The sequence below is a fragment of the Ixodes scapularis genome, unplaced genomic scaffold, assembly GCF_016920785.2.
Source record: "Ixodes scapularis isolate PalLabHiFi unplaced genomic scaffold, ASM1692078v2 PGA_scaffold4__175_contigs__length_147842914, whole genome shotgun sequence".
In the NCBI taxonomy this organism is placed as follows: domain Eukaryota; kingdom Metazoa; phylum Arthropoda; class Arachnida; order Ixodida; family Ixodidae; genus Ixodes; species Ixodes scapularis.
The window spans coordinates 13,552,109-13,568,875 of NW_024609879.1; the positions used below are offsets into that span (position 1 = coordinate 13,552,109).

A 16,767-nucleotide genomic window follows, 5' to 3' on the forward strand; every position below is an offset into this window, starting at 1 on the left:
TCCGCATTCAGATTATGCCTTTGGATTAAGTAGCTCAAGAAATCGGCGGAGTTCCCCTTTAAGGGCTAATTTTGTTCATTTATTTTATTTATTCGTTATCTATACTTCGCCCTGGGGGCATTATTGTAGGGTGTTCCCCAGGATCGTGTCCGGTACCAAACAAATGTCGACACCCGTGGTCGACACAACGCTCTGGTTGCCGCCTTCGCTCATAGATGGCGGTAGCTGTCCAGGGTGTTGTGTATGCCGGTTGTCTGCTTGCCGCCGTCGCTCATAGATCGCGCAAGCTTTCCAGTCGCGACAACCGGACAACTGGTTGCTGCCGTGGCTCATAGATGGCGGCAACGTTTCCTCTGAGGAAGAAGAGCGGGAACGGAACGAGTGGTGATGTGCGCAGCCGCTCGAATGGTTCCGCAACCGCCACGAGGCCGCTATCGCCTATAGTTCCACTGCGTCGAGCGCTTCAGATTTCCTTGCGAAAGAAGAGCAGATTGCTCGCCTGAAAAGCCACCACCAAGAACAGAAGCTACAGTTCCGCTGCTCTTCCTTCTTCACTAGACTGGAAAAGCTGAAAGTTTTACTACAGGTATTTTTCTCTGAGGGACACTGAAGGGGAAGGTGAGATCACATATCAGGGAGCCGCGAGCCACACTTGAACCCACGAAAAGCCGAATGTGGCTCGCGAGCCGCAGTTTGGCCACCCTGGTTGTACACGTTTCATGTGGCCTTTCATCAGATGCCTATTTAATTGGCCCGGGATGATTGCTACATGTGCGAATGCATGTTCATTAGAAATGCACGTTGTTGCACTGTGAAAAAGACCGACTTTAGGACGACGTTGCGACTAATTCGTGGTTTGTTTTTGAAGGACACACATCGTCCTTGCGGACCATATACATCTTGAAATAAAGCAGCTCATAAAGCTATTCCGCCGTCTTCTACACGCCTTCCTGTTGAGCCGAAACCTTGGTGGACTAAAGAGTGCAGCGAGGCTCTTAAAAAAAATGTTCATGGGATGTGCGACGCCGGTACCCGACTCCTCCAAATGTCACAGTTTTCAAACAGGGTCGGGTGAAGGCTCGATATGTTCGTCGTCAATACAAAAAGACGACATGGAAGAAATAAACCTCCGTTAATAACACCAGCGTAAAAGTTGTCTAGAAAAAATTGCATAAGATTAATGGGGATTATCAAGCCTCCTTCATACCGCTTTTTGGTTCTGCCAGGCGGTGTATTGCCTAGTCTTGAGCAGCAGGCCAATATTCTAGGGGAGCACTTTGCATCTGTATCAGGTTTATGGCATTACTTGGCTGTATTTTCAAAGCATAAAAATGTTATAAAGAAGAACACAATAAATTGCTTTGGAGGGCTACGAAAACCCTGTGATAGACCATTTACTTTTCGAGAGCTACAGGCAGCTTTAAATCTTTAAATAAAAGAAAAAAATACGTCCCCGGGGCCAGATTGAATTCACCACTGTATGCTCAAGCATTTACTTTCCAATACCATGCAAGCGATTTTAAACTTTTTTTAACCAGATCTGAAGAGAACGTGTTTTCCCAGATTCTTCGAAAGGAGCTGAAGTTATCCCGCTCCTCAAGCAAGTAAAAGATTCATCATTACCCTCAAGTTACCGGCCCATAGCCCTCACAAGTTTCTTGGGGAAAACCTTTGAACGGATGGTAAACTCAGGATTGGTCCATTTTTTAGAGGAAAATAACCTCCTCGACAAGTTTCAGTGCGGTTTCCGTGCCCACAGATCTACGGTGGACCACCTAGTCCGTCTTGAGAACACTATTCGTGAGGCTTTTGTTTATAGACAGCATTGTGCTTCCGTCGTTTTTTTTTATATAGAGAAGGCTTACGACACAACGTGGAGTAATGGAATCTTGAACGATCTTGTCTCGTATGGAATTTGTGGCCAAATGCTCTCACTCATCAAAAACTTATTGGATGACAGATACTTTCATGTCGAGCTTGGTACAACCTTCTCTCGCAGTTTTGTCCAAGGTAATAAAGCTCCGCAATGTGGTGTTTTTAGCGTAACACTGTTTTTAATAGATATGAACTCTATTGCAAAGCCTATCCCACAATCACTTTGCTACTCTCTTTACGAGGATGTCTTGCAGATCTCTTGCTGGTTGTGTAACATTTCAGTCTGCGAGAGGCAGCTTCAGCTGGGAATTATTAGTCTGATGAGGTGGGCTGATGCCAATGGGTTTAGTGTTTCAACAGAGGAGCCAGTATGTGTTTACTTTTCATTACGTAAGGGCATGCTACTAGAGCCTAGTTTGACCTTGAAGACCGACGACCAGTTTGCGCTTTTTATATTTGCCTGCTTCCTCCTCTCCCCGCTTCTACCCTGTCCGCCGTTGCTTGTTTCCGCCTCCCCTATGGTGAGGAGTATCTTCTGCCTTGCAGAATGTCGAGTCTGGTCGTCGGCGTTTAAAGGAGCACTCAAGTGGTTTTGGGGAAAGCTACTTTTTGTTGTGATGGCGTTAAGGAAGTGTTAGTGAATGAGTATCTTCAGTCTTAGAAGGCAGAACCGCCTATTGATCACGGAGGAATAAAATAGTGCGGACTCTTTTCGGTTCCTGCGCCGACCAGTGAAATTATTGTATGTTTGAAAATTTTGCCGGCCTTTGTAAAGTTTCGGTAAAAAAACAATTTTCAGTTCACTTAGATATGCTGCGCATGATAATTTCATAAGACGTAAAATAGTTTTATATTGGAATACGCGATACTGCAATTATCGTTTCACAAACATGGGACTACGTTTTCTCCCTGCTTTCCTCCGCAGAGGGTGAATTTCCCGTTCCTTCAGGATGCGCGGAAGCGCACGTATCATAAACTATTTCCCTCCGTGTTTTCGGGAAGTGCGTTCGTGTCTCCCCGTCCTCCCGAGGCGAAAGTCAACGTGGTGACATCTTTTGACATCACGTACTAGAAATTACGCTGCGATGCCAAACGTTTGTTTGGTTACGACTTGCCCCAACCGCAAATCGAAGAACGCCCGAAGAGGTCTCCGTTTCGTCGCCCTGCCGAAAGATGAACCTCGGAGAAGCACGTGGTTAAGTCGCGCCGACCACCAGGACGACGCACAAAGCTTGCCCATGACGCCCCGTTTTTGTCACGACCACTTCGACCAAAGTGAGTTCTTCTGCGCGGAGGACACTGCCTGCTCGCCCTCGGAACCCAAACACGACTCCGAAGCGCTGCTATCGTCCACATCGCACGTCGGAGTGGCGTCATGGGAAATCATCCTCAGGTCGGCTGTCCACCGAAGAATTCAGCCTCTAACGGCGTCAGGTCCTCGAGTGTAGAGAACTCCGCCGTGATCGAAGCTCGAATGAGAAAAAAGTTTGGCCGGTGCGGCTATCTCGACGCCATTGGCCCGAGATCACTTTGATATGCGAGCGGTGACCAATGTGAGTGGTTTCGTTTTCGGATGGATCCGAGGTTTGGCGGCCTTCAATTACATTTTTATTAAAGAAATAATCACCGTATGACTATATTTTTTTTTGGTTTTTAGGGATACTTATGGCGTCTAGATCCAGTTGTCATCATAAAAACACGAACTGAAAAACCACTTGAGTGCCGGGGTGAGGCAATTCCTGTTTGTAATGAACATAAGTTCCTAGGAGTGATATTTGATTAAAAATTGAATTTCCGTAGCCATATACTTTACCTGTAAAAGAAGTGCTCAAGGTCAATGAATTTCCGAAAGGCGCTTTCACACAAGTCTCATGGTAGTGATTGGGAGTGTCTCATTCTTCTCTATTGCTGCTTGGTTCGTTAGAAATTAGATTATGGATGCGGTAGTGTATGGATCTGCACGACAATACACCACTCAGTTGTTGGACCCGATCCACCCCCAAGGCCTTAGGCTTTCTACTGGTGCTTTTCGAACGTCCCCTATTCCCAGCCTACATGCTGAGAGTAATGAATATTCACTCGAAAAGAGATTTTATTTAGGATTCCAGTATGTATTAAGAATTCGCTCTATTCCTTCTCGTCCAATCCAGGAAGCAATTCAGGATTCTCGCTATGAAACCACAATCCAGAGCAAGCCATTCGTCATAACCCTATTTTGCGAAGAGAATTAAAGCCTACTCTCAGGCTTACAACCTGGAGTTTTAGCCTAGTTGCTCAACTCCCACCGGCGGTTAAGTCCTTGGGAGGCATAGCACCCATAATGAAGTTTACTCTGTATAAACATAATAACCGACAAAATCCTGTTGCTGTCTTGCAGCAGGAGTTTTCCCAGGTTGCTTGTACGTACAGCGACTGTAGGAGCTTCTTCACAAATGGTACTAAGAGGGATTTGGTTGTTGGTTCTGCTGTTATAAGCGAGACATGGAAGGTTGTTGGTAGTCTTGATGCCAAGCCTCAATCTTTACTGCAGAAATGTATGCTTTAATTTATCTGTTGAATTCATCATAGAAAACTCTATCCAGTACAGTGTCATCTAGTTTGACTCTCATCGCATTAAAGGCGCTTTCTTGTTTGGAAATATCGAAGAATACCTTCCTTAGTATGCTCCAGAGCACTGTGCACACTGCAGCAAAATCAGACCTACACATCAATTACTGTTGGGTGCCTAGTCATGCCGGTTTTCAGGGGAAAATGCTGCCAGTACGTGCGTTGAGTGGCAAGTGGATATCAAGTACATTTCATACACTGACTAAAAACACGGTCTTAAAGGGGCACTGACACATCAAAATCATATTTTTTTTTATTATCCGAAACGATTGAAAACGATGCCGGGACATTACCCTCAAAATTTGAAATTTGGGAATTCAGTATTTGTGAAGTAAAAAAACAATTTCCAAATGCCGAATTCGAAGTTCCCGCGCGATCGGCGCCGGTGCCTTGACGTCAAAAATCGCGGAGACCTGAGAGTCGACTTTCTTTCACCACTCCCTGCTGTTGCCATGGAGACCCAAAGCGAGGAGGGAAGGAGTGAGCGGCGGCGTTACGGCGGACCGGTTTTGAGCGGTGTCGCCTGTTTTCCGTTGGAGGATACAAATCCAGGAGACGGCACCACAACGAACTCCCGATTTTTGGTATTTCAAAAAGAAGGGCCGTAGTGCGTTCGCAATTGCGTTAAAAAAACATGTCTTACGATTGCCGTTATTAAATGTTATAGAGATGTCGCCTACAAAGCTTCTAAATTTCCTGATTTTTGACGTCACCGATCAAAAGAAGCGAGGAGGCGAGAGGCGGGAAAATCAAACGCCAAAAATAAAAAGGCGCGCGCGCGCGCGGGAAAATTTGTTTTCGCGATGCGGTTTTTTTTGCGTGTCTATGACTGCAACTTGCATCGTTTTAGACAATAAAAATAAATACGACCTTCGGGGTGTCAGTGCCCCTTTAAAAAGAGCAATTCACAAAAACTGGCAGTCAGAATGGGACACGGAAATAGACAACAAGCTTCATTGCGTGAAACCTACCCTGCGGGAATGGGCAACTTGCCGAAGCAGGGAGCGCTTCTTTGAGGTTGTCCTCTGTCGTCTGGGATTTGGATACACCCATCTTACCCATGGGCACCTCCTACGGGCAGGGGCAGCTTCAAAATGTGAACATTGTAACGAGCTTTTTGTGTCATGCCTATCCTTATGACGTCCTAAGTACCATCACGAACGCACTACTTTTTTTTTCTCTAACCTTTTCCGCAATCACGTCCCGTTCCACCCGGCATTATTATTTTGTGACGAACCTCTCTTGCCGCACCGTCACTTTTAGATAGCATTGGCATCCTACATCGGCTATGAATCTTAGTTTTTATTCCTATCATGTTTGCCTGAAGATTTGTGGTGGCAGAGAGCCGGCAATCTTGTATCGTCAGCACATTCTCCAAACCTTCCAAGTCTGATTGAAACTCTCTTTGAGTTCCTATGGTTAGCGGAGCATTGGTTTAACATTTCTGGAGTTCTTGATAGGCTTCATCCTGTAACGTTGTAACCCTTCATTCCGCATAGTTTTAAAGGAACTACCTACTATACGTATTTTCGGTATTACCTTTAACTTACCCAGTGTTTCGCACACTGTGACCTTAGTTGCCGCTGTGAAATTAGACACCTAATTTTCTTTTCTCCTGCTCCCATCCCATTTAGCGGGAAATGTTTGCTAAATTTCCCACTAAATTTAGCCGGGAATGTTTCCGCTAAATTTATCAGGGAAGTTTTTCGCTAGATATGACAGAAAATGTTTTTAAGCTGAATTTAGTTAAGATTTTTTCCTGCTAAATTTGGCAGGGAAAATATTTCGCTAAATTTAGCGCGAAATTTTTCTATCAAATTCAAGCTGGAAATTTTTCCCGCTTAATTTAGCGGGAATTTTCTCACTAAAATTATCGGGTCCCGCTAAATTTAGAGGAGAATTATTACCTTTAAATTAAGTGGAGAGTTGTTTCCTCTAAATGGATTTTTTTTCTGCTACACTTAGCAGGGAATTCTTCCCGATAAATTTAGCGGGGTACTTTTCCCGCTAAAAATAGCGGGGTAAATTTCCCCCTAACTTTAGCGGAAAATTTTTGTGGTAAATATAGCGGGGAAATTTTTCCGCTGAATTTAGCAAGGAAGTTTTCCCGTCAAATTTACCGGGAAATTTTAATCATAATGAAACGCGCAATGACGTCACGAATTACGTCCCTCGTGACCCTCGTGACGTCGCACGTGACGTCATTAGGGGAAATATCCCATAATGCAACGCACGATTACGCCAACGGCGCGCCGCTTAAGCTGGAAACGAGCACCTAAGAGCTGCGCTCTAAAAGAAGACTCTTCTTGGGCACTTAAGAGCTTAATGAACACATGCAAAGGATAAAAAAAACTTTTTAGAGCGCAGCTCTTAGGCGCCCGTTTCCGGCTTCAGCGGCATCGCCGTCGCCGTAACCGCGCGGTGCCTTATGGGGCGCGTGACGTCACTGATTACTCTTTGTAAGGTAAAAGCGCTAAAAACAACGGTAAAAGAAACGAACATCACAGAGCGCTACTTGCAACTGAAGTTTATTGTCAGAAAACACACATATATATACACCGTGAAATCGCTACATGTACTACAGAAACGCGACATCACCCAATCAGTGTTCGCGTGTCCGCTATCTACTTTACGAAAGATTTTAAAAACGCCACCTCAGAGCCAAACAGGGCTATAGATGGAGCGCTGACACACGTTCCTTCAACCCGCTCGGATATAAAAAAAAGCTTCGGATATCTCCCTTGTCATTTTGTTTCGATTTCGGGCCAAGATAATGGTGCTGTCAAACTTCGGGACACACCCACATCTGTCGCAGTGCACAGCCAGATTTCCCGAGGCTGACGATCGAACTGACAGGGCATGCTCCCTGAGGCTATCATTTATATAACGTCCCGATTGGCCTATGTATACTGTGCCACATGATAAATGAATCTTGTAAACCACGCCCTCGCTACACTCCACATACCTGGTCTTATCTTTCTTCTGACAGACATCGACGGGTGTCTCCCCCGTTCCACTGATTACGTCATCGGCGTCGGCGTCGGCATCGTCATCGTCACTGATGACGTCACCAGTGATGTTACTGATGACGTCATCGGCATCGTCACGTGACCCCCGAGGTCACGTGATCCCCCCGAGGTCACGTGACCCGCCCGAGGTCACTTAACCCACCCCCCAGTTCCCTTCCCTCCTCCTCCTCAAGAGCTGCGCTTTAATTCGGCGTTACCGGGAGTAGTAAACGGCTTCCACTTTTTTTTAAACAGGCTAGATGGAAAAAGAATCTTTAAAACGAATTTACAACGAAGAAATAAAAAAACTTAGAGCTATATTTACGGCGCAAAACGAATTTGAAGTTGGCGCCCGCGGGCGCGGCCGCTGGTCACGTGGTAGGTTTGTGCGCCGCCGCGCTCGTCGCCGCCGCCGCAAAGTCACGCCGCCGCCGCACGCAGAGCTTTTTGCGACACCGCTTCAACGCGCTTCTCCACGCCGCCGTCGCCGCACGGGTTCGTCTGCTTCGGAGCGCCGCCGCTGTCATCTGACCGGCGCACGGGTCTATCACGTCTGCTTGCGCTTTTTTAGGAGTTTCCTCTGGGCTCTAAAAGTTAGTTTTTTTTTTGTTTTTTTGTTATACTTCAAACAAAAATGAATAAGTTACTTTCGGAGGCCAAAGGTAGCTTCTGAAAGAGCGCAAGCACCACGAAATAAATAAAGGCCACTTTTCCATGGCGCCCGCGGGCACCAACTACAATTTCGTATAGCGGTTTCAGGGAGTCAGTTACTCGAGCATCCACCAGTCGGCGCGCTCTCCGCGGGCTTTGCGGACCGCCATAGCCGACCTTCAGTTTCTCGCCGTTGCTCCGTGCTATGTGCTGCAGCGGCCAACACCGGAGCTTTGTTTTCGTGTTCTTTTACCTTCCGCGTGGAAATCTTGTGTTTTCTTTGGGTCTTTTCAATATTTTGGGCTTTGATTTAATCATTTGATATGTATATTTCAACATAGCTCTTGTATTTTCATATTTATGGAATGGAATCGGGCAGCGAATGAATCGACGATACAAGTTCGTGGCATAGGCTTGAGACCGTGTGAGTTCATCACATTCTTACCTTTTCGTCGCTAATAAAGGGAAGTCAACACCTTTGCGACATATGCAAGTTTCAACTGACGCAATAAGGCTATCAAAGTCGCGCTTCTCGCTGCATGTGCGCCCTTGTTTTCCGTACAGGGGAACCGCATGTAACCGATTTAGCGTGCGACGAGACGAGCGACGGCGACAACGACGAGTCAGCGATGAGCGACTGAGATTTCTCTTTGTCGCCCGTCGCGCCGGTCGGTTTTTGGATTCCTAGATTTCGCAGCAGCAGTGGTGGCGCTGAGACAACCTCGTCACTAACTCAGTGGTCTGCTATATCACAGGCGGAAAACGAAAGCTGCAAGTCACTACAAGACAGAGGACACCAGCAAAAACAGCATCTTCCTGGGATTGGTCAACTTGCCTTCCACCAGGGGACCAGGCTACAAAAAGACCAGCTCGACCAGGCGGCAGGGATCTTCACTTCGCAGCAGCAGCGGTGGCGCTGAGACAACCTCGTCACTAACACAGTGGTCTTCTATATCACAGGTAGGAAATAGTTGATTATACTTGTCCTTTTGTTTATTTGTCGCCATTGCTGCTGCTGCTGTTGTGTCACTGATCTTGTTTTTCTAAATTGCTACTTCACGAGTGAAATGGCTGACGGTGCCGATGACATTTGTATATTATGTAAAGTCATCTTCTCGAACAAAGATAGAACAATGGTGTGTTCCGAGTGTGAGTTTCCGTACCACTTAGGTGATTGCTCTGGAATAGCCAAGTCAACGTTCAAATCAAAAGGGGATAGCTGGCATAAACAATGACGCTGTCAAACCTGCAGACTAAATAGGCAGCGAAGTGGACATATCGCTAAACAAAGAAGTGACTCCGATCTGGATCCCTCTGCGGTCAGGATGACACTCGCAGCAATGAACAAAAAGCTAGACACCCTCTTAGATCATAAAGACACAGTAGATGAAATTGGATGAAATAGAGCATTCAAGTCAGATGCTGTGGGACAAGTATGACGCAGTGATAAACCACATGTCCCAACACGATAAGGAGATAAAAGAACGGAGGAAAACAGCTGAAATAGTCGAAAAAAGCGAAGCAACAGGAGAAATCAAAGAACTAAAGAAACAGGTGAATGAACTTGAATGGCAGTCACGCCGACAAAACCTGGAACTTCACGGTGTACCAATGACTGAGAGAGAGAACGTACTGGAAAAGGTAAACAGTGTGGCAAGGATACTGAACGTACCAAAGTTGACCGCTAGTGATATGGTGTCAGTGTACAGACTTGCCTCAAAGTGTGGACAAGGTCCCTAGAATTATTGTGCGCTTCGCAAGCCAGATAACACGGGATCTATGGTTCCGTAGGCGCTTGAGCCTGAAAGAAGCGAAAACAAACATTTTCCTTTTGGAAAATCTGACGGGGCATGAACGATCGCTACTTTGGACTGCAAAGGAATGGGCAAGGGCAAACGCTTACAAGTATGCCTGGTACAGGAATGGCAATGTACTCTTGAGGAAACTAGATGGAGGGCGAGTGCACGCAATCAGGAACGAAGATGACTTGCAGAAATTGGAGTAGAAATATTCACTTTTTGTCGTTCTTTTGATTTCTTTCTGTCTAAAATGGCTAACCAAATTAATTTCTTGCCGAGTGAGCTTGGGAACGTGTTTAGATCCCAAAGCAGCGTTGTATTTTCCCTGTTTCATTTGAACGCACAGTCCTTATGTAATAAATTTGATCGGTTTGATGCATTTTTGCGGAGTCCCGACTTTTTGTTTGATGTTATCATGTTAACGGAAACATGGTACACTAAAGATGATACTCTTGAAATTTTAAGTAACTATGAAAACTATAATGTATGTCGAAATTTTAAAAGAGGAGGAGGAGTTTTTATGCACATTAAAGGGGCACTCAAGTGGATTCTGAGATCGTCTATTTATTGTCATAACGCAATCCACGGACTCTAAGCATCCTAAAAATCCTAAAATTACATTCAATGGCGGCCGATTTCCCTATTAAAAATCCAATCAAAGATCGATGTTCTGCGCCTAGGCGCACGCCGTCAGGGGCGCTGTCGGACGGGAAGGCAGCAGGGAAGGGCGTGCGCCAGCCAATCACGAGTCCCGGCGGACTGATTTTGAAATGCGCGCGTATTCGGCGGACTGATTTTGAAATGTGCGAGTATTCGGCGGACTGATTTGTTCGAACGTGCGCGTATTGGACGGACTCATTTTAAAACATTTATCGAATGTGGTGTCGTCGTATGGAAATTCTTCGGCGGACGGCAGATATCAGGTTCACCCCGTGCGACACCGCTCCTACGCGCGACGCCGACGCCTCGAACGCGCCGCAAACGTAGACGACGGCATTCCACGGCGCTGCGAAGCCAGCGAAGCGTCTTCGGCATCGACACCGGACTCCGGACTCAAAAGAGAAGAACGCACTCGGCGACGGAACTCCGCGGCTCCGCAACACGGACTGATAGGTGATACGCTTTTTATTGTAAAACTCGCATGTATAATTGATGCCGGTTTTTTGTTTTAAGGTGCCAGTGCGGTTGCTGCATGCCGATGGAGATCGTCGTCAGGTTGTCTGCCGCCGGGTGTACACTGCCGCCGTACGCAAGCAGCAGGGCCGGCGCGCTGCGTGACGAACCACTTGGATTTCGACTCGCTGTGCCCCAGCCGGGGTGTGCTATGACTAGCTTTCCATAATAGACGCCACTATGGGCAGAAGAAAATGCGGGGCGACAAGGAACAAGTGAGTACGACTTGCCGATCGTGAAACTTGCGATCGGCGTCGACAGCGTTCCAATCATCGGCGCCCGTTTTTCTTGCCCCACGTCCGCACGGGAAACCTTTCAATAGAAAACACTTAGCGATCAATTGCTTTTTTTAATGTTCGCTTCACGTGTCGGTTTATTGTTTTTTGTTTTGTTTGCCTTGCGTTTTCGTTTTCTTGCCCATGCCTCCCAAGCTGCGAGCCGCGGATGAGGACCCCTCCAGCGACACGGAGTCGGAGTTGGGCTCCGGTCCGTCTTCGGTTGAGATCCTGGCCCTCAATGACCCTGCAGTGACCGTATGTCTACCGCCCTCGAGTTGGTGATGGAGCATTTAGCAGCCGTCACGGGCGGGACCGGCGGCCAGCGGCAGTGCGAGCCAGAGGAGCTCGACGACCGCAAGTTCGTCGCCGACTTCGTGGCGGTGCTGGGCGTATACGCAAGAGCGTCGAGCGCCTCGGACGCGTAGCGCCTCGGATGCCTACGTGCTGAAGCGGATCTTCCCCTTGCCTTGCCGGCGAGCGCGAGACGATGGTGGGTGTTGCAGATTCTAATTGACTGCACCTCAACCGAAAAGGGCTATACGCACGACGCGAAACGTTTTGGTTCTCGTATAAAACTAACTGTCAAAACAAGATTTCCGAAGCTGTAAAGTAGCATAGAGAGGAGGCTATGCATAGGGGTAACGCGTCTGCCTCGTACGCAGCAGACCAGGTAAACCCAGAGCAGTATAAAAGGCTCTGGGTAAACCTTGTAGGTTTACCTTTTTTTTTTTTTTTTCGAACATTGTTTTGTTGAGGCATTTAGCAATATTTACATTTTTATGATTAACAGTGAAAAGAATGAATGTTTTCGACGAAACTTCGCTCAACTAAATGGTATGGCCTTCCCTTTCCAGAGGTGCATGGGGAACAGCAGAGCTTTGGTTTTCGGCTGGACGACGCAAAGGGGGGGGAGGGGTTGGGCCAATTGGCTAATACTGTATTCACTCGAGTAATAGCCGCACTATATATGAACAAGGCCCTCCCGTCTACTTTCCCACAGAACACATATACAGCCAATCATTGCGTTGCGCATAAATAACATAGCGAATAACCAGATCGAGAACACGATTCTCCATACAAGTGCAATCTTCACAGATGGTACCTTCACACGAAAACATTATCTCTGTCCTGGAAACAGCTGTAATCATGCCTTCGATCGCCATGATTGGCAACCTGCCTGCTCCGCGGAAAAGCGAACCCTCAGGTTTTCTTCATAAACAGTACGGCTATTACTCGAGTAAATACGGTAGTTTCGTAATTAGCAGCCGCATACTGTCGCAGCGAAGCGACGTGAACGCAGGCGGGGGGTTAACGAGCTCCTAGTGATACACGCTCTGTCCAGCGTGAGCTCTCTGCGTCGTGCGTATAGCAACTTCCGGTCAAGGTGCACAATGTCATGCACATGGCCTTATACCCGTGCCACACGGGCAACTCGAATGCCATTTACAACGGATGACATTTGAACGATCGGCCAATCAGCATGCGACACTCCGAGCGTGGGGCATTCCACCCGCGACAGATTGCGAGCCGATTCATCAATCACACGAATGTCATTCGCTGTAAATGGCAATCGAGTTGCCCGTGTGGCACGGGTATTAGTCATTCTATTTCCAACTTTTGAGGCGTTCCGCCGCAGCTTCCGAGAGGAGTTCCTGGCGCTGGGGTACGAGTCCCGAGTCCGGTGGGAAATCGAGTGTCGTACACAGAACCCAGAAGAAGGCCTTGTGGAGCATATTCGGGTCATGCAGGAACTGCTCAACCGAGCAGTGCAAGCTGCTCTCAAGTCGCAGAGGGTTACTGGCAGTGTTCGTCAGCCACCCCTGTTACAACATGTGTCTTCATGGGTCCAAATATGACACCATTGAAGACCTCGTGTAGGAAACCATCGCGGCTTGCGTGGACTACAGGCCTCCAGCCCCCAGCTGCAGAAGCCTCCGAGCCGTCCTGTGCGTGGGTACCCCCCACATGCGTCAACCGAGAACGAGCAACTACGACTCGACACCTTCCTAAAAGGGTCTGTGCCAACCTCGCCTACTTGCCCCTCGACCTGAACCCCCTTGACTGTCGTCGGGAGGTCCAATGTTTTTACAACAAAATGGGTCGTCAAGAGCCTAAATTCCTAATCCAGGGAAGCCCCAGGCAGCTGGAATTGCTCCCCCTACCCCCGAAAGCCCGCACCAGAGCGAAATTTTGCCGCAGATGCTGCAGACCTTCTCAAGCGGCTGGCTGCAGTTTCCCTACGGCGAAGGCCGGCTGCCTAACCGTGTTCGAGATCATTGAACGGCCAACAAATGCCCAAGCTTGGGCCAAGGGGTGGCTGGCAATGAGGGAATGAACTAGTGGAGTTGAGAGGCAGCGGCCAGTGTTTGAGAGACTGGTATAACATGGGAAATAGAGCGGCAGAAGACCGTTGGCGGCCCAGTTCCTGCTAGAACTACGGACAGCGTGGCCATTCTCGCAGCCAATGCCTGCACTGGTGGTGCCGGGGCCAGAGGAACCAGGGAAACCAACAGGGCTTGCGACGCTGAACTTGGAGATCTCGCTGCCGCCGGCCCAAGCTGGCAGCAGCGAGTTCCAGCCTCAGGATGAGCGAGTCGCCAGCACTTCTCTCGTCTGTGTCGCATACGACCTACATATCAGTACATCGAGCCTTACATGACACTTTGTCTACTTGCTGTTCCCTTTGCCGCCCTTCTTGATAATGGAGCAGAAAGTTTGTTTATTGGAGACTTTTTTGAGCTGTGCAAAACAAAAAAAGAATCGCTTTGTTCCTAAAATACACTTCTGCAGTGCGCTGCAATGCTCGGCATTCTGTTCGACGAAGAGGCACGCTAGCATTTTCTTTAACTGCCAGGATTGAACATGCCAATTACCTTTTGGTGTAGATTTTATTGCAGGCGAAAAACTTTTGCTCGACTTTGATGTTGGCGGCTATTAGCCGGATGGACGTTCAGCTGGATGTTACCCCTTTCACGAGGCGAGAGGATTGCATTACCGGCGCAGCTCTCCCGGCTCTCTGTACAACAAGGCTTGCTGCAGCCTTTCCTGCCGGTGTCTGAGACACCCTGTAGGTGGGTCCAGGAAACAAAAGTAGCAGCTAGAGAGTATGTTGCAGCCATTTCCACCAAAGTACTACACGGGAGTTGCGGGTAAGACTGATGTGCTGCTGCATCGAATCGAGACTGGCGACGCTCGACCAACTGCGGTGCAACCCAAAGCCCCTCATCGTCCATGTACGAGCTCTCCTGAATGCAGCACTACAGGAGTGGATCGACACCGGAGCTGTTTGCAACTCCCAGAGTCGTTGGGCTTCTCCCGTCGCAGCCCCAACGCTGTAACGGCGAGAGATTCATACCAGTTTCCCTTGATCGACTCAATCATGTACGCGATCGACAACACAAAAATGTTCACAATGCTTGACTGCAGTCTAGGATAATCGAGATAGACCCAGAGGAGGTTTCGACAACCGCTTTCACCTGTCACAGGGGAGTGTTCGAGCCTTTCAAATTTGCCGGATACCTTTCAACATCGAATGGACATTGGTGTCGATGATGCAAAGAGCAAGTTTGTGATGGCGTACATGAAGGGCGTCATTTTCCCCAATCTTTCAAGAAATACCGCGAACATTTTAGGATTGCCCGCGAGCAAATGCAATATGCCAACTTGACAGTTCACCCTGAAAAGAAAATGAACCTTCTTGGCTTTGCTGTTAACTCGAGTTTTTCACCCCAATCGGGACAAGATACGCGCGATAACCGATTGCCCGCAGCCGCAAGACGTCAAGAGCTTGCAATGCTTTCTAGAATTGATTGGATGTTATTGCCAACTCGTCCCACACAGCTCCAAGATAACTAAACCTTTGTATTTGCTTTTGTGCAAAAGAGAAGATTGGCATTGGAGACAAAAGCAACAAGACGCTTTCCCTCGGCTCTCGAGGGGAATCATTGACTTTGCTTCGTTAGTTTCCGGGTCTTTTTAACCCGTTCGTTGATCAAACGGCTGCCAGCGACTCTGGCCTTGGTGCTGTCCTGCTTCAGGAACACAACGGTGTTCTTTGGCCAGTTACCTTCACCAGCCGCATGCCGACAGCGGCCAAACACTACTATTATGCAATGGAAAAAAAGTGTCTCGCCATTATTTTTGCCCTAAAAAAATTTAACATGTATTTCAATGGCACATACTTTCAAATCCAGACCAATCAAGTGTTCTCCTGGCCGAATGATTTGCGGAATCCAGTCGGATGTCTTGCACAATGAGCTCCGACATTGCAGGCATACCACTAAGCCACTACATAAAAGAAGGGAGTTTTGTTGCGGCAGACGTAATCTCGTATGGTCCTTTGCAGGTCCTTCCCACTCAGGACGAAGATGCATTGGTGCGAATAACTGGCATTGTGGCCGACTGATGTTGGGGAGCTCCGTCTACAGGTGTGCGAGAAGCTTGCAGAACAAAGGGTAGGCCGCACCTAGAGCAACGATTGGTACGACTCATATTTGCTGAGAGAGAATGGACTTCTTCTCAGCTACAATTTTCAAGCAGACGATGCCGCCCATGGCTCACCTTTCAGGATTGTGAAACTTCGAACGCCGTTCATCAGTCACTTCCATGATTCAGCCTCATCAGGCCACAGCAGCAGCAGTATTACTTGCAATAAGTTACGTCATGTCGAGACTTGATCAGGAATCATTCAGGATATACGAAGTATGCCCACACTTGCCCAGGATGTCAGAAGTCAAAGCCACACGAAGGTCTCCTACCAGGATTTATGCAACCAATCGTAAACCACTCTCCTTGGCAGATTGTTTCCTGCGACTTGTAATGGGATTATTTCCTCATAATCCGTACAGTAATCAGTATCTTCCTGTCGTGACTGATCACTTCACGAAATTGGTTGAATTGTTCCCTTTACAGAAGCTTCTTTCGCAAAAAATCTGGTATCGCCTTCTTGCCGTCCTTACCAGATTACGCTTTCTTACAGAGCTCATGGTGGATCATATTTCCGGAGCAAGGTTGTCTCGACATTTGTGCTGTGCTTGGCATACAGTACAAGCTCACTTCTCTGCAGTGTTTATAGTTTGTTGTGAAGACTAGCTGTTCGTTGGCAGATGCATCACATGCACAGCGAAAGGGAACATAAAAGCAGCATAATATATTATTAATTTCCCAGGGAAACGAACACAAGACGTGTACACTTGAGAGTATAGAGTATTGCTTCTTATAATCTGATCTGATCAGTGTGGCCATTGCTTCAGTTTATGTGGTTAATTAAAGTGGTGTTTTTTTCTTACATTCAGTCAATGGATATTGTTTCAGGTGCTTCTGGTACGCTGCCTATAGGCAGTGGATGCTATGGTTGTGACTGCAACTGGGGCAGAG

General features: G+C 47.6%; 1 long non-coding RNA gene across 4 annotated transcripts; it reads left to right on the forward strand.

The window, feature by feature from the left end:
• The first annotated feature begins 10,891 nt into the window (after positions 1–10,891).
• On the forward strand, positions 10,892–16,767 carry LOC115311517. 4 transcript variants are annotated; one of them, XR_005798220.1, is made up of 4 exons: positions 10,892–11,053; positions 11,114–11,328; positions 11,545–11,881; positions 15,737–15,870. It is a non-coding gene; the product is annotated as an uncharacterized LOC115311517 (long non-coding RNA). The 4 variants fall into 4 exon arrangements; XR_005715437.3 differs by lacking the exon at positions 15,737–15,870 and adding an exon at positions 16,705–16,767 and having other exon boundaries at positions 11,114–11,881; XR_005715438.2 differs by having other exon boundaries at positions 11,114–11,881.